General features: G+C 48.3%; 1 protein-coding gene across 1 annotated transcript in view; it reads left to right on the forward strand.

Annotated features, from left to right (window-relative positions):
• The first annotated feature begins 1026 nt into the window (after positions 1 to 1026).
• The window catches only part of USP49 (ubiquitin specific peptidase 49), a 79053-nt gene continuing 58916 nt past the window's right edge, over positions 1027 to 21163 (forward strand). Inside the window, 1 exon segment of the mRNA XM_056126419.1 lies at positions 1027 to 1044. The gene's annotated coding sequence lies outside the window, so the exon portion shown is untranslated.

The raw sequence follows: 21163 nt of genomic DNA on the forward strand, positions 1-21163 counted from the left end.
AAAAAGTTTTGGTCCAGGGATCCTCCAAAATCCTTCAGTCAAGAGCACCTGTTGTGTTAGGCACTTTAAGGACCTAAGACAATCTTTATTCTCCAAGACTGTTCTTGGGTCCAGCAGGAAACATTGCAAAGTTAGTAAGAATTCTCTGGGTTTTGTTTTGGGGGCCACAGCTGGCAGTGTCCAGGGTTTCCTCCCGGCTCTCAAACTTGCAGAAATAGCAGCTGTTCGTTTTCCTAAGGGTTCTATCCCTTGGGGAGAAGAATCATCGTTGACTGCGCGGACCCTCTTATTTATAGAGAATTTTCCGAAAGCAGCTGACTACCATCTGGGTCTTCAGTGGCAAAAAGTCAAAACACACGTGCGTGCTAAACCGTTGAGGAGCGAGCCAATGGTAACTGAGCAGACGCTGCCTCGGGAAACCCTCCGGTTTGGAGGCTGCTACTTTCGGAATGATCCGGGGCGAAAACCGCTTGATCTTTCAAAGACCACAAAGCAGCATCACCAACAGGATCGTGCAAGGCTTCTTCTCCCACTGGCAGTGGGCGGGCCACGTTAATGAACAGAGCTTCTCCAAGAAGTGCGGGAACTTGGGTCCGATCCCCGTGCCGGGTCCGCGGGCTTGCAGGGCTGGGGGACCCGGGGGCGGAGCCGGCTCGGGAGGGCCTCGGGCCCTTTAAGGAGGAGGGTCGGCCAGAGGACGTGCACCTTTAAGAGTCTCTTTGTCTGGAAACCTCCTAATTTCCCCTCCTCTGCGGCCGCCCACCTTGGCCCCGCGACTCAGGCGGCCTCTCGACGCCGCCGCCCCTCTACGCCGGGTCCCGAGGGGCCCCGGCCCCGAAACTTGGCGCCCGCCGCGGGAACGCGCGGACGGGCTGCGGCGGGGGCGCCGGCGCGGGGGCCCGGCGCGGCGCAGTTGGCGCAATGCGGGGCTGGGGGCGGGGCCGGGGCGGGGCCGGAGGCGGGGCCCGGGCGGGCGGGCCAATGGGCGGGCGGGGGCGGGGCCTCTCGCGTCGCGGTGACAGCTCGCGCGTGCTGATGAGGGCGGTAAATAGACGGGGAGGGGCGGGGGGCGGGGCCCGGCGGCGGCGGGGGGCGTGGCCTGGCGTCCCGGCTCGGCGCCCTCCCCTTTAAAGCGGCCTCGCTCGGCGGGCGCGGGGCGACAAAGGCGGCGCGCGGCGGCGGCGGCGGCGGCGGGAGGCGGCGGCGGCGGGAGGCGCGCGGCGGGGGGCGCGGGGCGCGGGGCGGGGGTCCGGGCTGAGTTGCGGGTGCGGGGGCCGGGCCGGAATTTTTTTTTTTTTTTTTTTTTTTTGCGAGTGGAGGGGAGTGGCGGCGAGCCCGACGTGACGGGGGTGTGAACTAGTGCGGCGCGCGGGGCGGGCCGGGCCAGGTGGGCTCCGAGGGGGCGCGGCGGCACGGGGGTCGGGCCGGGCCGGGCCGGGGCGCCGGGGGAGCCCGCGCGGACTTGCCGAGGTCCGGCGGGAGGCGGCCGGCCGGGGAGCGGGGCAGGCGGGCGGGCGGGCGGGCGGGCCCGGGCGGAGATGGGGGCGCGGCGGCGGGGGACCTGGGTGCCGTGGGACGTGCGCGCCCCGGGGTGCCGCGGCGGACGGGGTGCGCGGGGCGGGCGAGCGACGCCGTCGCGGAGGCTGCAGCAGCGGAGGGAGCCTCGGGGGCCCCGGAGGAACCATGGTGAGCGGACCGGGACCGGGACCGGGACCGGGGGCGGGCGCAGGCGCGGGGTCGGGGGCGGGGGGCGACCGAAAAGTCCGGCTGGAGGGGGCGTGCGGGAAAGGGGTTCTTTGTTGCGGGCTCGACCGGGGGTCGAGGCTGCGGCGTCCTTTTGTCCGTCCCGGTCGCAGGTTGCAGAAGCCTCTGGCTCCCAGCCGGGAAACCTCGAACCCCCCTGGCACCTTCCCGCCGACTTGCGACGCCCCCTGGGAGCGCGCGGCCGCCCGTTTGGTGGGATCGACCCCGCGCGCCCCCGTCGCGCTGTCCCCCGGGCTGTGACGAAGGGGGACCCGGCGGGGCCGGTGACAGCCGCCCCCGCGCCCGTGTTGGATGGGCAGCATTCGCATGTTCGCTCCGGAGCCCACTGCTCTTGGGATGCTGAAAACAAAAAAGAAAAAGAAAAAAAAAAAAAAGGAAAGCTTTTTGTTTCACCAAATCCACCCGATTTCTGCCCAATTGTGGCCCCCGGGGGTCTGGAGGCTCGTGAGAAGTCATGTCAGAGAAAGGCAAATTGGCCAGGAAGTTTTCTAGGGAACAGACCTAGTGGTCAGGGCTCTCGGGCAGCTCTGGGTGGGACGTTTCATTTGTTGAGTGGGTAACTCATGCATGTAACAAAATGGGATCGAGGAAGGGACATTTGTAGACCAGTGGAGGATTTTTTTTTTTTCAAAAAAAGAACCTGTCAGATGTTGAACAATGAATGTGTTAATAATTTGTATTAAACATTTCAGACAACGAAAACTGAAAGTCTGGGGTAGCCCCATGCCTCTTAAAACGAATTTTCTAAGAGCTTTTGAATTTTACACCACCTTTGGGGAGGAAAAGGAAGTTAAGAAATGTGGGACATCTTTTATATTATTCTCATAGAGTATTTTGTTGATTTTTTTTTTAAATCTGAAGCTTTTACATTTAGCTCCGATATGAATGTTTCGGGGCCAGAGAGATACTAAAGCAGTTAAGGCCCTTGCCTTGCACATGCTGGACGTGGGTTCGATCCCCGGCATCCCGGATGGTCCCCAGAGCCCAACACCAGTGATTGCCTAGTGTAGAGCCAGGAGTAACCCCTGACCACCCTGGGTGCGGCCCCCAAACAAAATATAGCTGTTACATGGCATTTGTTGCCAAAGAATGGCATGTAATTTACTTAAGGGTAAAAGTTGGGGGACTGTCTTTTTTTCCCTTTTGATTTTTGGGCCGTACCTGGTGGTCAGGTGCTTCGCTGAGCTTGGTGCTTGTGGTTATTGGGGTGCTGGGGATTAAACACAGTCTCACATGCTGGTCAAGTGCTCAGCAGCAGAGCTCAGATCCCTCAGCCTTGTTCCTCAGACCCTTAGTGGAGGTTCCTTCTTGAATGTATGTGCAGTTACTCAAAGAGTCTTTTATTCCAAGTTGGGTCAAGTTCGGATTACCACTCTTTTGAAGGTAAGGCTCTAAACAGCAAAGCTTATATGAACGCATCTGTAATATTTACCCCAGGTTAGATTTTGGCTTGTGCATGGAAGAAACTATGATTGTTAATGTCTGTGAATCGTTAAGGATTTTCAAACGTTTCTGGATTGATCAGCCATGTTCCGGGATTTTAGATTCTGGATTATTTCAGCTGGTGTTCAGAGTGGTAAAATGGAATTAGGAGTTTAGCAGAGGTCTTTTTAGAAGTGACTGTTTTTGGCTTTTTGTTCCAAGAGGACTAGTGTGGAAGTTTGACTTCCTGTTACAATCACTGTAGGCACCTGTTTCTGAAAGCAAAGGTGTGCACGTTTCCTTCTTTCCGAAGTGTGCTTGGAATGGTGTTACGAGTAGGCTGTGCTCTGCATTGTATTGCTATTTTTTATGATAATTGTTTTATAGTTGGTATCTTTATGTAAGTGGTTTTAGTGGTATTAGATATTAATGAGGAAATTACAAATTATGAAAGCAAAGGAAAGCATTTCTTTGGAGCCTGTCTATGTATTTTGTATGCTCTCATGTCTTTTAAACCTGTTTTCTTTACAAATGGCTTTTTTTTTTTCCCAGTGAGGTAAAATAGTTTTATTTAAAGAAATTCACTTAGAGAAATGGGAGGGGGAGAGAGAGAGAAATACATATTCAAGGGAGAACACAGGCTTCTCCAGAGGGGGAAAAAAAGCCAAGAGTGCACATCTCAGGTTAAGATCTGGGGCCAGTCCCCAGCATGGAGAATTATCTGCAGATGGTCAGTCCTCAACTGATATGTCTAAAACTAAAAATGGATAATCTTTTAATTTAGATACTACTATTTAATTAATAAGGACTCAGATAAAATTTCATTTTCACATCTATTTACTAAATAAAATTCTCAATTTAGTTTTGTTTGTGATTTTATTTGCAAAGCAAAGCTTTATAGTTTTGAATTTGAACGAGTAGGTGGTATATAATTGCTTTTTCCATTAATTATAGAGTCCTTGGATGGCAAGAGACCTTGAAAGGACCTCTAGTGTATCCTGCAACTTCAGTCAGTACCCCACTTAACTCATCCCAGGTAGATAAAAATTTATCCTGCTTTTTATAAATCTTAAGTGGTAATGTGGTTTCCTTTGTAGATAACTTTTTCTGGCGTTTGGTTGTTTTTTCTAAAAGGAATGCTGTCTTCTCTCTAACCAGAACACAGTACCTTATTTGTATTTCTATTCTCTTGCCATTCTTAATTTTTGAGTAAATTCTTTTGTATTGTAGTATTCCTAAGTACTTATAAGACCGTAAGTTTTTCGTAAAGTTCATAACTGACCTATGTATAGTGCTTTCATGCTAGACACTGTCCTAAGATTTTGGCAAATTGTAACATTCCTCTCTGCCATCCTGAGTTCTGCGGTTCCCATTTCCAGATAGAGACACCTCGAGATTCATCACCTGCTCAAGGTTATACTAAGACATCTCTACAACTGCTTGTTTGATAGTTAATATTTTAGTAATGATGCTGCTGGAATTTTGTTGTTAAATACTGACCAAATGATTTGTTTGTACTTAAGGTCAAGGGATAGATTCTGCTAAATTATAGAGATGGATTGAAACCTTGGCATTTCTCTTGCAGTACCTTCTTTATCGCGCTGATGTTGCCTCTGTTTGGCAGTTGAGAAGTTATTCTTCACCTCGTTTTGTTTGGGGGGGGGAGGGCTCACTCCTTGTTCTTCGCGCAGGGATCACTCCTGTCAGGGCTTAGGGGACCGTATGGGTCCTGGGGATCTAATCTGGATCCTCCATGGGCAAGGTAAGCCCCCTTTCTCTGTACTCTCTCTAGCCTCTCAAAGATTATTTTTAACTCTATTCTCATATAGTGTCACTCCTATAAATGCTCAAGATCTGTATATAGATTGACCAGGATTGGCCATGTTCAAGGCAAGGGCCTTTGTACATGGACTATCTCTCTGCCTGGACTTTTTATTATTGTTGTTTTAATGAATAATTGGGCTAGGGTGATAGTACAGCAGGTAGAGTGCATGCTTTGTATGTGGCGAACCCCAATTTTAATCCCTGTCACCACATATGATCTCCCAAGCCCCACCACAAGTATCCCTGAATGCAGAGCCAGAAGCGAGCCCTGGGCACCCAAAAAAAGCAAAACAGGAGAGTAATCCTGTTTACAGAGTGCCCAGTACGAAACCAGTATGTGGAAAGTTTGAGATGCACACAATGACCATATATATATGGTCATTTGTAACATTTGAACCTCACACAGGCCCACGAAAACCTGTTTATTGTAGAACCCCTCTGCTGGGAACCTCTTTAGGCCCTGGCAAGGGGACTCACTTACTGGTAGAGCTGCAGGACTTCCCAGGTGCTGGAATGTGTGGCAAATCATTCACTGAGAAAATAGGAGTGGATTGTAAGTGGATTGTTTGAAATTTTCTTGGGTTTTGGTTTTGGACCACAGCCTGTAGTGCTCAGTACTTACTCATAATTCTGAAGTCAGGGATCACTCCTGGCAGTGCTTGGGGGACCATATCAGATGCTGGGATGAACCAAGGGCAGCTATGTGCAAGGCAAACACTCTACCCGTTGTCCTATTGCTCCATCCCTTTTTGAAAGTTCGTGTGGTCCTTCCAAGATCTGGAAAAGATCTAAGGGCAAAATGAATCGTCTTTTTTATTTATTTATTTATTTATTTTGCTTTTTGGGTCACACCGGGCGATGCACAGGGGTTACTCCTGGCTCTACACTCAGGAATTACCCCTGGCGGTGCTCAGGGGACCATATGGGATGCTGGGAATTGAACCCAGGTTGACCGCGTGCAAGGCAAATGCCCTACCCGCTGTGCTATCGCTCCAGCTCCAGCCTTTGTTTTGTTTTGTTTTTTTTTTTTTTGGCTTTTTGGGTCACACCCGACGATGCACAGGGGTTCCTCCTGGCTCTGCACTTAGGAATCACTCCTGGTGGTGCTCAGGGGACCCTATGGGATGCTGGGAATCGAACCCGGGTTGGCCGTGTGCAAGGCAGACACCCTACCCGCAGTGCTATTGCTCCAGCCCCAAAATGAATCATCTTAAGCATATTGATTGACACTAAGTAAATGATGATTGGAGGGATGGCCCAGGATAGGAGAAGTGTGCTTAAAGTGGACCAGGGCCCAAACACAATGATCTCTTAGTATCTGTATTGCAGATCGTAATGGCCCAAATCAGGGAGAGAGTAAGAAGGACTGTACCTGCCACAGAGGCACGGAATGGGGTGGGGTGGGGATGGTGGGTGGGATACTGGGAACAGGGGTGGTGGGGAATGTGCACTGGTAGAGGGATGGGGACTCGAGCATTGTTTGACTGAGATGCAGTTGTGCAGGTTTGCAATTGTATCTCACCGTGAGCCAATAAAACTTCTTAAAAAATAAAAAGTGGCTCATATTTAAAGAAAAAAAAAGGTATTGGTTGCGGGCCAGAGCTGTGGCTCCGTGGTAGAGTTCTAGTCTTGCTTGTGTGAGAACCTCAGCTCCTCTGTTCCCAACACTGGAAGAAAAAGAAGGAAAGGAAAAGAAAAGCAACATTGGTTAAGATGAACACAAATAAATTGGCCTTACGGTAGGAGAATATATTTAAAATTTCTGTTATCTCCCTCACCTCAGTCCCCTAGTGAGCCAATGTTTTTGAAATCTTCAATTGCTTTCGTTGAAGGAGATTGAATAGACCATAGTCACACCTTCCAGCTCATTGTTCATGGCCGCCCCCCATTTTTGTACCACATCTCATTGTGTTAACTCGAGTTCTATATGTTTGGGAGTTGCTGCTGGTGTTGCTTGGGACCTTGTGGTGCCAAGGATCCAATCCCTGCATCCTGCGTGCAAGACGTACGGTCCATCCCATCTCCCTGGCCCTCATGTTCAGTCCTTATTAAAAAGGAAGCCTGGGGCTGGAGCGATCGCACAGCGGGTAGGGCGTTTGCCTTGCATGCAGCCAACATGGGCGATACAGGTTCGATTCCCAGCATCCCATATGGTCCCCCGAGCACCGCCAGGAGTGATTCCTGAGTGCATGAGCCAGGAGGAACCCCTGAGCATCGCCGGGTGTGACCCAAAGAGCAAAAAATAAATAAGTAAATAAATAAATAGGAAGCCTGTCCATTTGATGTAGTCTTGACCTCTAGAATGAGCCTGTCTGATTCTGTGGAAGTAATTAGTAGCTGAATTCAAACAGATGTAAATGACGGGTGGGCTCCTTTATTCCCCCCTCCCCCATAAGCAACTCTTAAAGCTATGAAATATAGCGCCTTAGTAATTAAAAACACTTTGCTTTCATAAGGATGAGAAAATTACAAATTATTTGGAAAGCATCCTTGCCAGTCGTACATTATCGCTTCTGAGATTTGGGCAGTTTTTAAAGAACGCTAACGCTCTTCCTTTGCCATTTACATGGTAATGGGAGTGAAAAGGAAGGCGCTCCTCTGGAATTTTCCGGCTTGTTTTTATTACGTGTCAAGTTGTACACAGCAGTCTGTGACAGGTATTTTCTCTCTTTGTCTTCCGTTGAGCTAATTAGTAATTTACACTCTCGAAGCATCTCTCGCAGCCTGCGTGTGTGAAAATGCCGGCTCCTCGCTGCCTTCCCTGCGGGCCGGGCTGGCAAGTGACTGGGTGCAGATGTTGGTTCGCTCAGCTGAAGGATCGGGGATATGAAAAGGGTGTTTTTATCAGTGTGCTGGTGGCATGTCTGTCCCCTTCGACTCTTCACTGCCCCCCCCCCCCCACCTCACCGTTCAAATCGGATGATTCGACCAGTAATCCAGAGCCGCTGACCTTGATTCCGTGTTGGGTTGCTTTCTGTTCCGTCTCCCACCCGCACCCCAACACTGGGATCTGGGAGGATTAGCAGGGCGGTCTGGCACAGTTGAAAGCCCAGGAAGCTGGTCTTCCTGCCCCCCCCCCCACCCCCACCCCCCCCCCCCCCCCGCCTCCCGCCCCCCCACCTCCTCGGCAGAATACAGAGCTTCTTGCCACTGTCTTTAGAACCCAGCAGTGCTGCTCTTGCGGGCCAAGTTCTGCAAGGAGAGTCCGAGTAGAGCTGGTGCCGGGGGGTTGGAAAATGCCTTACGAGAGGTTTCTGCATCCTTCCGACAAAATGTTAAGCTCTGCCTTTGCATCCGCTTTTTCAGAATGCTGCTGTGAGTGAGCCCATGTGTGGCTTGACTTTTCCCTTCGTGACATTGGTGTTCTGCTCCTTCCTGTTTGTTCCTTAATTCTTTTAGTCTCTGATGTGGGAGAGGTACGGATGCATCGGGCCTGTCATGTGCTCACTTACAGAGACTCTGTGGTCATATTAAGGTAGCAGGAGTTTTTGATTTTGAAATTAAGGGTTTTTTTTTCTTTTTTTTTGCTTTTGTGGGTCACACCTGGTGATGCTCAGGGGTTACTCCTGACTCATGCACTCAGGAGTTACTCCTGGCGGTGATCGGAGGACCATATGGGATGCTGGGAATCGAACTCGGGTTGGCCATGTGGGCTGCGTGCAAGGCAAACGCCCTGCCCGCTGTGCTATTGCTCCAGCCCTTGAAATTAAGTTTTAAGGCTCAGTATGTTCAACAAGGAACATGTATTTTTCATTGAGAATTACAAGAATTAAAAAAAAAATTCATTTTGTTGCTATGCCTGGCAGTACTCCTGACTCTGCACTCAGGGATTATTCCTGGCAGGAGTTGGGGGACCATATGGGATGCTGGGGATTGACCCAGGTCAGCTTTGTGCAAGGCAAGAAGCACCCTACTCGCTGTAACTTTTTTTTTTTTTTTTGGTTTTTGGGTCACACCTGGCTATACACAGGGATTACTCCTGGCTCATGCACTCAGAAATTGCTCCTGGTGGATGCTGGGAATCGAACCCGGGTTGGCCACATGCAAGGCAAACGCCCTACCCGCTGTCTATCGCTCCAGCCCCATCACTGTGACTTTTTAAAAATTTGCATCATAAATTTTATGCCTGATGTGGGAGAGAGATTCCTTCCATCCCCAAAACGAATCACGAGATCTTGGGAGAGTCTCCCTTCTCCAGTGAGAGCAGGGGCTGGGGGCAGGATGAGCACTGCAGCCCCTCAGTCTGTGGATCTGTCCTCCCCTGCTCAACAAAGGATAGTTGTCCCCTCCCCCAATTATTATTTTTTTCTCATGTAATCATCCCTTTTTAAAAAGCCTTCACTATTAAAACACACCCTCCGACGTTCGCCTTGCACACGGCTGACCTGGGTTCGATCCCCGGCATCCCATATGGTCTCCCAAGCACCGCCAGGAGTGATTCCCGAGTGCGGAGCCAGGAATAACCCCTGAGCATCGCTGGGTGTGACCCAAAAAGCAAAATTAAAAAAAACACACACCTTCCGATATCGAGGGGCAGGGTGCTGGCTGGGATGTAAGGTTAAAGGGCACCATCTCGCAGAATCATCCATCACTTTCTGCTGCAGGGCCTCCTTCCTTGCTGCATCTGTAGCCACTATAGGCCAGCCTCATCTACTGGCCACTGCACGTTCAGGACCACGGAGCCCGGGAGGAAGCTTCCTCGGTAGCAGGTGGGGCTGTTCCTCAGGGCCTGTCACACTAACGTCAGCTAGTTTGATGTTGCGATAACTGGTCCTCAGAATGGAGAGTTCCACAGATGCGTGGTGCTTGTGGGCCGGGCTCCAGGCTGGAGGTGGATTGCACAGCTGCCGGAGAACGGCGGGGTGTCTAGAGGGGAATTTATTAATGTATTAGTTCTCAGCTTCAGCCTTTTTGTTTGAAAATTATCTTTGGTGTTTTTGGGCCACGCCTGGCTGTGCTAAGGGGGGTCACTCCTAGTTCTGCAATCAGGGATCACTACCAGGAATTAAACGTGAGCTGGCCATGTGTAAGGAAAGTGCCCTGCCCACTGTATTTTTGCATCTGTCAGCATCTGTCCCTGGAGTTTGTGCCTTTCTAGAATGCTAGGTAATTTATGGTACTTGTATTTGCAACCCTGGGTGCTTAATTTGTCAGAATAATGTCAAAATTCCTTAAAGCTACCACTTCCCTGACTAAAGTTGCTACCTGGAGGTATCCACAAAGAAAATCAGATAAGAAAATGAATAGCTCTGCTTAGCCATCATTACCAATAGTTTCACATAGACATCTAGCCTTTGGTGGTGAATCAGTATTCATGTGTGGTATTTATATACGTATACGTAAATTGTATGCGTATATAAACCCATACACACACAGAATATCTCGTGTAAGCATTAATAGGGTATGAAAGGGACACCTATATTCGTATTTTGTTTTCATCATCTAGAACACCTAGAACATTCCTATGAATTATCACTGTTGGCACCTCAGTTAGTCTTCCTTGCCTTTTTTTTTTTTTTTTAGTGCGACTGGACTTCTAACTCAGGGCTCATACTTGGCAAGGCAGGTACTCTACCACTATCTTCATTCTCGGCCCAGGCACTCCTTTTATAATGTCTAATGTTAACCATTGCTGTCAGTTGTCCTATCAGTATTATCCAGTTCATGGTTAAAAAATAATTATTTTCATGTCATTTCACACAGAGATTCAGATTCATAAGCAGCATTCCACATAAAAATAAAGTCCCAAAGTGGACAGATTTACAAGAAGTAAAAGTGAGAAAGTGAGTACACAGCAATGGAATTGACTATACCCTTTTAAAAGAAGTATTTCTAGAATGGACTAAAAAAAATAATGGTATGGTGTATGTCTGCTACTGTTCAACCATGAGAAAGGATACCCCACCATTTTGACATGTGACTTAAATGTATTTTGGGCTTTAAGTGTATTATGTGATAAGTCAGAAAGACAAGATACATACATATATATATATTATATTATATCCCACAAATGAGTTCAACCATGCTCTGTCTGTGCCTCTCCTTATGACTCATTTCACTCACTATAGTTTCTTTAACTAGTCATCTATTCTCAGACACTTGGGTTGTTTCCAGATTCTGGCTATTGTGAATAGTGCTTCAATGAACACAGAAGTGCAGATGGTATTTCTGCTCTGTGATTTTTGGCCCCCAAGGTATATTCCCAGAAGTGGTATTGCTGGACGTCTTAGGGAAGCTCGATTTCTAGCTTTTAAGGAATGCCCATATTGTTTTCCCAAAAGGTTGGACCAGTCATCATTCCCACCAGCAGTGAAAAAGAGCCCCTTTCTCTCCTCATCCATACCAGCATTGGTGGTTCTTATTCTTTTTGATGTATGCCAGTCTCTGTAGTGTGAAATGATAATCTCGGTGTTGTGGGGGTTTTTGTTTTTGTTTCTTTTTCCTTTTGGGTCACACCCAGCGGAGCACAGGGGTTACTCCTGGCTTTGCACTCAGGAATTACTTCTAGCAGTGGTCGGGGAACCAGGTGGGATGCTGGGAATCGAACCCGGGTCGGCTGGGTGCAAGTCAGACGCCCGACCCACTGTGCTATCGCTCCCTCAGTGTTGTTTTGACTCACATCTCCCTGATGATTAGCAAGGTAGAGCATTTTTTCACGGGTCTTTTTGGCCATTCGTATTTCTCCTTTGAGAAAGTTTCTGTTCATTTCTTCTCCCTCAAAGGGGAGAGAGGGTGGGAAGGGGGGAGGAGAGAGAGAAGAGGAGGAGGAAAGTGCCTGCCGTAGAGACAGGGTGGGGGAGGGAAACTGGGGACATTGGTGGTGGGAAATGTGCTAGAACACTGTATGACCGAAACCTGACCATGAGCAGATTTGTAACTCTGTATCTCATGGTGACTCAAAAAAAATTTTTTGTTTGTTTGTTTTATTTATTTATTTTTTCTTTTTGGGTCACACCCGGCAATGCCCAAGGGTTACTCCTGGCTCTGCACTCAGGAATTACTCCTGGTGGTGCTCAGGGGACCATATGGGATGCTGAAAATCGAACCTGGGTCGGCCGCATGCAAGGCAAACACCCTACCCGCTGTGCTATTGCTCCAGCCACCCCCCAAATTTTTTTTAATTAAAAAAAAAACGAGCTATGGGGAATATAAAAAAAAATTAAAGTCAAACCTGTGAAAGCAGTCAAATGATACTTGCTGGAGAATGGTGTTTAAGAGTACAAATTTGTTTCTTGTTTTAAAAAAAAGTTGGTTCCTTCTCCACCCTGCTGTTGGCCTTCATATCAACCTGAGCTTTCCCGCTGGAGAAACCCCTGTGTTCAGTTTGTCTGTCTGTCTGTCTCTCCCCCTCACGTGTCTTGTTTCTCTTAAGTAAATGTCTTTAAACTTTTATTACTTAGGGGCAGGTTCGATCCCCAGCACCCTCTGAAAGTGATGCCTGAGCACAGAGCCAGGAGCAAGCCCTGAGCACTGCAGGGTATGGGCCAGGAAAAACAAAAAGAAAATTTTCTTTACTAAAAAAAAAGAAAAGTAGGGGCTGTGTCCAATAGTGCTTAGGGCGATCTGTCACCACACCCTGCCACTTACAGCAGAACTCAGCCCCGTGTGGGCCTGACAGGTCAGCAGTGCTTTGGACAGATGGTGCCGGGGGGGGAGGGGGGGGGCGGGGGGGACGGACTTTGGAGCTCCATCGCATAGTACACTGGCACCATGCACGCCAAGATCCATGGTGGGTAGTAGATATGGTTAGCACGTGCTCTGTCACTGGAACTCTCTTTCCTGGCCCCTTCCTGATGCAAATTTGTATACTGCCTAGTATAATGACTCAGAGACTATAAAAACCAGCTCCTGGAACCGCATGGCCGCATTTGTGGCCGCGCGACATCTTATTATGACATCTTATTATCTCATTCCTACTTTGGACAACCTGGCAGGCTACCGAATGTAACCTGCCCACAGGGCAGAGTCTGGCAAACTCCTCGTGGCATACCCAATATGCCAAACACCAGTAACAATGATGGGTCTCATTCTCCTAAAGAGCCTTGAATATAATCTCAGAGCTAGGATGAAGGAGACGTTACTGGGGCCTGCTCGAGGCAATCGACGAATAACAGGATGATTTGTGATTTGTGATTTTAGTAGAATGAATATGGATAATATGCCATAATAAAGTATTATAGATACTACTATAACAGCTATCATCAGTGTAACATTGAACAATTTAAATTTATACAGTGGTACATGCCACATTTATTCAATAAATACATACTTTCAAAATATATTGCATAGATTGAAAAAAAAACTGAGTTTATTTCAATTGAACGCTATTAATGGTGCTTTCCTAAAAAGATCAGATCCATTTATATTTGGCATTCTTGTCTCCTCCATGCTAAAATCCCAAATTGATTAAGCATTATCAGTACCCTCAATTATATTGTTTTTGTGCTTGAATTTTTTTCCCCTTTGCCAGTTCAGCTTAGCCCTTTATTTTATTTTTTTCCTTAAATTTTTATTAGTGAAACACCATGAGGTACAGTTGTAGACTTACAAATTTTTGTGCTTGGGTTTCAGTTGTACAATGATCGAGTACCCGTCCCTCCACCAGTGCCCATTCTCCACCACCACGGGTCCCAGCATCCCTCCCACCCCCGTCCCCCCATCCCACCCTGCCTCTGTGGCAGGGCATTCCCTTTTTTTTTTTTCTCTCTCTCTCTCTCTCTCCTTTTGGGTCCTGTGTTTTGCAGGAGAGGCATTGAGTGGCAGTCATGTTCGGTCTATAGTCTACTCTCAGCACGCATCTCCCATCCTGGGAGGATCCTCCCAACACCCTTTATTTGGTGCTCCCTTCACTATCTGCAGCTTAGCCTTTTTTTAATCGAAAATGTCTAAACGATAAATTCAGTAATCCTAATCACTTACAGAAAAGGGAAACTAAAAATCACTCCTTTTAATCTTAATTTTTAAATTCCAGCACAGTGATTTACCAAGTTGCTTATAATATAGTTGCTTGAGGCATGAAATATTCCAGGACTGATTCCCCCCACCAATCCCACCCTCAGTGTGCCCCTACCTCCCCCATGTCCCGGGGTCCCCACGCACCACCCCAGCCCGCTCCTGTGCAGGCACAACTAAATCCACTTCCTGTTGCTTGTTGGGCGATCTGTCATAGCGCCGCCTCTGGCCACGACCCACCTGCAGTGCGGCTCCCACACCCTGTCTGTGAACGTGCGCTGCTTTTTATTATTGTTTTATAAAATACTTATTTTAAAATATTGTATAAAATGTTAATGTAAATGTTTCATTCCATAAAATATTCATTTTAAATATTGTATAAAATATTAAAATTTTTACTTTGGAGTGATAGCACAGCGGGTAGGGCACATTGTCCTTGCACGCAGCCGGATTGGCCGACCCAGGTTCGATTCTTCCGCCCCCTCGGAGAGCCCAGCAAGCTACCAAGAGTGTCTCGCCCCCACGACAAAGCCTGGCAAGCTACCCGTGGCGTATTTGATATGCCAAACACAGTAACAAGTCTCACCATGGAGACTTTACTGGGCCCGCTCGAGCAAATCGCAAATCTGATGAACAACAGCAGGACAGTGACAGTTGCTTCTTACAACACAAAGGCAAACGGTAAATTTGTGACGATTGTTATATTTCACCGTGGTGTTTCTGAAGTCGTTGTCTGAGGATATTCTGGGCTGGTTGGTGCCGGTTAGTCCTTCTGTCTTAATGTTTAGGTTCATTGAGCTTGGTGATCTTCTGTGCAACTCAACCATCAGATTTGCTGTGATACTACTGGGCTGGCAGTCCAATGAAATCTTGAGGCATTCTCAACCCAACGGCGCACTAGATTTGATGACGTTCAGTTGTGGAGCTGGGTATGGCTGTGGGCTGCTGTGTCTTCAGGCAGTAAAGGGAGTCAGCCTCCCCTTTCCAGGAAGGCCTCGAAGTTCTCCGCCCAAACCAGTCTACCTGGGAAGATCCCAGCAGTATCATGTATTTTTGTTTTTGCTTTTTGGGTCACAGCCAGCAATGCACAGGGGTTCCTCCTGGCTCTGCACTCAGGAATTACTCCTGGCGGTGCTCAGGGGACCCTATGGGATGCTGGGAATCGAACCCGGGTCAGCCGCATGCAAGGCAAACACCCTACCTGCTGTGCTATCGCTCCAGCCCCCAGTATCATGTATTTTTGGAGACACGTTGCTGGGCCGTTTCCCTGCTGGCATGGGGTGGGGTGGGGGGGTCTCCTGGAGATTCGCCAGCCTCCATTCTGAAAAGACCCAGTTTTCAGCCAGGTCAAAGTCACATTTTACGAGTCAAATTGAAAACTAAGCAAGTTGGGGTGGCCAGCAGTCGATGGGGACACGGGAAGTTGGAGCCCACAGGCAGTGGGAGTGGGAGCTCCTCTGGGGGTCAGTTGGTGGTGTCTGTTGGGATTTGTGTGTGCACACCCTGCGACCCAGCAGTTCCACTTCTAGACTTTTGTCCTGTAGATAGATACTGCATGGGAAAACCTGCAATCCAGGGCCATTGGTAAGGGATCAGGAGAGCATGTTTTGCATGCACTGGGATTCACTCTCCACACGCATGAAGGTACCGGCCGAGGAACAAAGGCATGGTGGGTCCTGGGATGCTCCAAGCCTGCTCCAAGCCTGCTCGGATCGGGGCTGAGCATCCTCCACCCAGATCCTCCACATTCCAGTAGGCAGGGGTCACAGCCACCAACTGGCCCCCTGGCACCATGTAATCCCATCAATGGCCAAGACTCATAGAGACTATAAAACCCAGCTCCCGGAAGTGCGTGGCCGCCCGACATCTTATTGTGACATCTCATTATCTCATTTCTACTTTGGATAAACTGGCAGGCTACCGAATGTAGCCTGCCCACACGGCAGAGTCTGGCAAACTCCCCGTGGCGTACCCAATATGCCAAATACCAGTAACAAGGATGGGTCTCATTCTCCTAACCCTGAAAGAGCCTTGAATATGGCACTTTTTAAAAAATCTCAGGGCTAGGACGAAGGAGACGTTACTGGGGCCTGCTCGAGGCAATCGACGAACAAGAGGATGGTCTTGATCGTCGTGATCGGGATTCAAATCTGAACCCTGGTACTGTTTGCCCCTACCCCACCCTAGCACTGCCGAGTATGCCCGTGTAGGCTCCTGAGCACATTTGGGGTGGCCCTGATGGTCCCCAGCACCAAAGATCCCAAGCAGCTGCCCATTCTCTGGTCCTACTATTGAGCCATCTGGCTCCATTGGACTTACTGTCGGAAGTGGCCTATGGACCCCCCTCCAAAAACAAAAAAAACCCACAAAACCCCTAAATACGGAAGTTCTCTTTTTAGCATTGTTAAAGATTTGTTTTTTCTTTTGTTGGATGGGACTCTGGCAGTGCTGGGGGCAGTTCGACCGTTGCTCAGAGGACTGTTCTGAGGATCCTGCCTGCAGAGCTTGTTGCTCCAGCCTGTTTGAACCAGTTCCCAACCCTATAGCATTGTTTGTTACAGCCAAGAATCCACGCCTGCCAGCGAGGGACTGGTTAAATAGTGCAGATGGATTCCGACAGCAAGCATAATGTGATGGAGCAGTTGAGGATGCCGTGGATCTCTATTTGCTGACACAGAAAAGCTTGTTATTTTGTTTCTGAACCACACCCAGTGACATGCATCGTGCTATTCCAGATATCTGGTCCTTGGAGCTCCCACTGGGCTGGAGCGATAGCACAGCGGGTAGGGCGTTTGCCTTGCATGTGGCCGACCCGGCTGACCCGAGTTCGATTCCTTCGTCCCTCTCGGGAAAGCCCGGCAAGCTACCTATGAGGTATTCAACATGCCAAACACAGTAACAACAAGTCTCACAATGGAGATGTTACTGGGCCCACTTGAACAAAGGGGAGGACAGTGCTACAGTGTCACAGAACTTGCTATTATGTTTTCATTAGTGGACTTAAGCGGCTGTGTGCTCGTGAGTGCCCCTGGTGGTGCTCTGGAGACTGTGCGTGCTGGGAGTTCGAACCAGGGTCTGCACTGTACGTTGCAAGTGCTTCACCTCCTGTTCTGTTTCTCCATTGTTAGCAAGGCTGGAGAATATAAGGTGGATAGGGCACTTGCCTTGCATGTGGCAGACCCAGTTTGTAAGACCCTGAGCCCAGAGTCAGTTTGGCCCACATCCAAAACCAAAACAAAAGCCTGAGGATGGTGTTAATTGAGAACATGTTCTTTCCAGGCTTCCTCTGTCGTAGTTAAGGGAGGAGGGGACCGTCCCAAGAAGAGAAAGGCCTTTCTCATTTGAGATACATTTGAGTGTATTTTTTTTGGGGGGGGGAGGAGTGGGGGTGTTTTGTTTTGTGTCACAAGTGCGGTGCTCAGGGCTCATTTCTGCCCCTGTGCTCAAGGATCCCTGCTGGCAGTGCTTGGGGGATTTATATGTGAACCTGGCTGCAAACCTTGACTCTCTGTACCATGAGTTGAGTTTTTGATTTGAAAATGTATGGCAGAAAGAAGGGGTTGTAGTAGAAGTTGAAACCAGTTGGCGGCTTTAAAGACAATGAGAAAGAGTCTGCATTTTCTATGGATAGATGAGAATAATCGTGTTTGATTTGCTGGATTGTTGTAAGGACCAAAGCAATACATAATACAATGTTTAGAACAATAACATAGTTATTATTATTATTATTGAGTGAAATATCTTTTAAAGCATGAGTAAGTTAAATTTTTTTGTTGTTAGTGGTGATGATTCTGGCCATGTCAGGTCTCTTTTATTTTCAAATTACTACTGAATTTGAGCATTTCTGTTTTGGTTTTTGGATTTTTTTTTTTTTTGGCTTTTTGGGTCCCACCTGGCGGTGCTCAGGCTGACTCTGCACTCAGGAATTACTCCCGGAGGTGCTCGAGGGACCATGTGGGAGGTCGGGCATTGAACCCCGGTCAGCCACGTGCAAGGCAAATGCCCTGCCTGCTGTACTATCTCTCCAGTCCCTCAAAAGGAGCATTTCTGCACATTCGAATGAGCTGTTTCTCTCCCGTGAAATTCTACTGATCGTGTCGCTTGGGGTCTTCTCCCAGTATTGACATTTGGTGTTTCAACCATTCCTGTCTTCACATTTGATCCTCCTACCCACAATCAATCAAAAGATGGAATACTCATGTTAAAATATTAGAGCTTTAGATTTGCAGTATCCTACAAGCGTTGGGTTCATTTACCAGTATTGTAACGTATATGATTTGACATTTTAGATTGTAAAAAAGGGGAACACATCATTCGTTTGGAAAGCAATTTCTGTGCCTGGGATAAGGAGTATTCACTTTGCACTGAATGTGTTAGTCAGTTTTTGTTAGCAGTGCAGTGTAATGAGGATATTAGCTATAACACCTACGCAGCTGGCAGTGTGCTTGTAAAATCTTTCGGAAAACAGAAATCTGGCAGAATTGTTCTGAGCAGTGGAAATATTTTTGGGGGAGGGAAAATTACATAGGACAAATGAAGTAGGAAAATTACTCCAAAAAGAAATTCTTTTAGGGGCCAGAGAGATAAAAGAGCAAGTAAGGGACTGAGCTTGCGTGTGGCTGATCCTGGGCCAGAGCCCCAAACCCCCAAATCAGTCATTTTAAAGCCTTTTGTTCTGGTGATTTGGTTCGGGGCCGCAGCCAGCTGTGCTTGGAGCCTACTTCTGGCTTGGCCTCAGGAATCCCTCCTGGCAGTCTTGGGGTATCATTAGGGTGCTGAAGATATGATACATTTTCCGCTTGCAAGGCAAACACCCTACCTGCTGTACTATTGTTCTGCCACCCCCCCATTTTTTTTTCCCAGAAAAGATTTTTTTTTCTTTTTGGGTCACATCCAGCGATGCTCAGAAGTTACTCCTGGCTCTGCACCCAGGAATCACTCCTGGCGGTGCTTGGGGAACCATATGGGGTGCCGGAGATCAAACCCGGCTCGGCCGCGTGCAAGGCAAATGCCTTACCCGCTGTGCTATTGCTCCAGCCCCAGAAAAGATGTTTTTCCTGTCAACTGGAGTGTGTCTATGTAAGCTTGTGGAACTTGAGGGATTTCTGTTTTGGCGAGGGAGGGTGGACTCGGGGACTTGGGGGCCACATCTAGCAGTCTCTATGGCTCCTTGTGCCGTGTTTTTGGGGATCCCATGCAAGGCAAACTCTTTAATCTCTCTACTGATCTTTGACCCCGTCTCCAGAGTTCTTTATTTCAGCTTTTAATTTTTCCATTTAGAGTACTCAACAAATAGCACTGTAGCACTGTCCTCCCGTTGTTCATCGATTTGCTCGAGGGGGCCCAGTAACATCTCCATCGTGAAACTTGTTGTTACTGTGATTGGCATATTGAATATGTCACGGGGAGCTTGCCAGGCAGGCGAGATACTCTCGGTAGCTTGCCAGGTTCTCCGAGAGGGGCAGAGAAATCGAATCTGGCTTGGCTGGGCCAAGCCGGCCGTGCACAAGGGAAATGCCCTATCGCTGTGCTATCGCTCCAGCCCACTCAACATATATTTACATTTAATTACAAATTATAAAGGGGGGGCTAGAGAGAGAGTGGGTAGTATGCTTGCCTCACACCAGCCAACCTGGGATCAATCCGCAGCATCTCATGTGGTCCCCCAAGAGTAGCCAGGAGTAAGTCTTGAGTTCAGAGCCAGGAGTAAACCCCAGAGCATTGCCAGGTGTGGCCCAAAATACAAAAAAACCAACAATAACAAATTATAAAACTCTTCCCTTCCACTTTCATTTAAAATGCACCTTTAAAACATCTGTTTTGAAGTCTTTTTTTTAAAAAAAAAAACAACCTTCAACAGAAATAGCAAAAAAATATTTTTAAGCAGAGTACTTAAGAGGCGTTCAGTGTATTTATTTAATAAATCAAGGTACCCAAGAATGAAAAATATTCTAAATTTCTGCTTCATTTTCTGTCATATGGGCATAGTCTAGCATTTGTGTCTAAAGCCTGTTCAGCCCTCAGTCCCATCTCTAGTTTCCTTCCTCACTCTGCAGACTTTCTCTCTAATGTGTCTGGTACACACTCTTCATTCTAGATGCATCTCTGTGAAGTACGTTGTGATGGTTTGGGATATATTTCTTTGATTCCAAAATTTCTCACTATACCAGTCTTGTGTCGAACTTGGCTATGGGTCGGGACCGAACGGTAGTAAAACAGGTATCGCACTTGCCTTGTGCACAGCCAACCCCGGTTCGATCCCAGGAACCCCAGATGGTCCCCTGAGCTCAGCCAGAAGTGACCCCTGAGCACATAGCCAGGAATAGGCCCTGAACCCTGCCGGGTGTGGCCGAGAAACGATGATAAACTTGGCTATCGGATTCTCTCTGGAAAGATCCAATTCATTAGATGCGTCCTCTCTCTCCCCCTATGCATTGGTGAGCCTTTCTGCCTCCTCTTTCACTTCGACCCCAGCAGGGTCCTTGCTTCCTTTACCTTCCTAAATGTTTGCCGGCTCTAAGGAAAAAAAGGAAAAAAAAAGTAATAAATATATCGCGAGCAGAGCTGTAGACCTTCCTCTCGATTTTGTTTTCGCTCAGCGAGGCTTTGAGAATGTTTGTCATTTTGATCCTCAATTAGCAGGTAGCTAATTGCTGCAGCCTAATCGTCTTCCACAGGTGCTGTATTCCCATAGTGATGGGTGCCCTGGCTACTGTAAACAGTGCTCCCAGTAACAGGCCCGTGTATGTCCACGGCAGGCATGTGGGAGAGTGTCTTTGTGACGTGACTCGGGAGTGGTTTGGTGGCGCAGTGCTGATGACTGCCAGTCACACTCACAGGCCACTCTGCAGCCTCCCCAGCGCTTGGGACTGCCCGTGTTTGTCATCTTGCCAAGTCGTAATGGCTCGTTTTAATTTGTATTTCCTAATTGCTAGTAAGTTTGACCGTTTCTTTTCTTTACTTTTGAGTTCTGGAGGTTTTCGGCTGCCAGGGCAGGGAAGGGTCTCACCCGCCCCCCTCTGGGGCACCCCGAATGAAACAGCCTGACGCAGGGTCCAGTGGCATGGTGATGGCAGGTGTCATGTTATGCTCCCTCCCAGGAGAGAAGGACGCGCGACTCTGAAGGGTGGCCGATGACAAGATGATCTGGCACGAGCCAGAGGTGGCTTATGGGTATGACTGCTGAGTTGTCAGAGACGGG

This window comes from Sorex fumeus, unplaced genomic scaffold, assembly GCF_029834395.1.
Source record: "Sorex fumeus unplaced genomic scaffold, SorFum_2.1 ptg000061l, whole genome shotgun sequence".
Classification (NCBI taxonomy): domain Eukaryota; kingdom Metazoa; phylum Chordata; class Mammalia; order Eulipotyphla; family Soricidae; genus Sorex; species Sorex fumeus.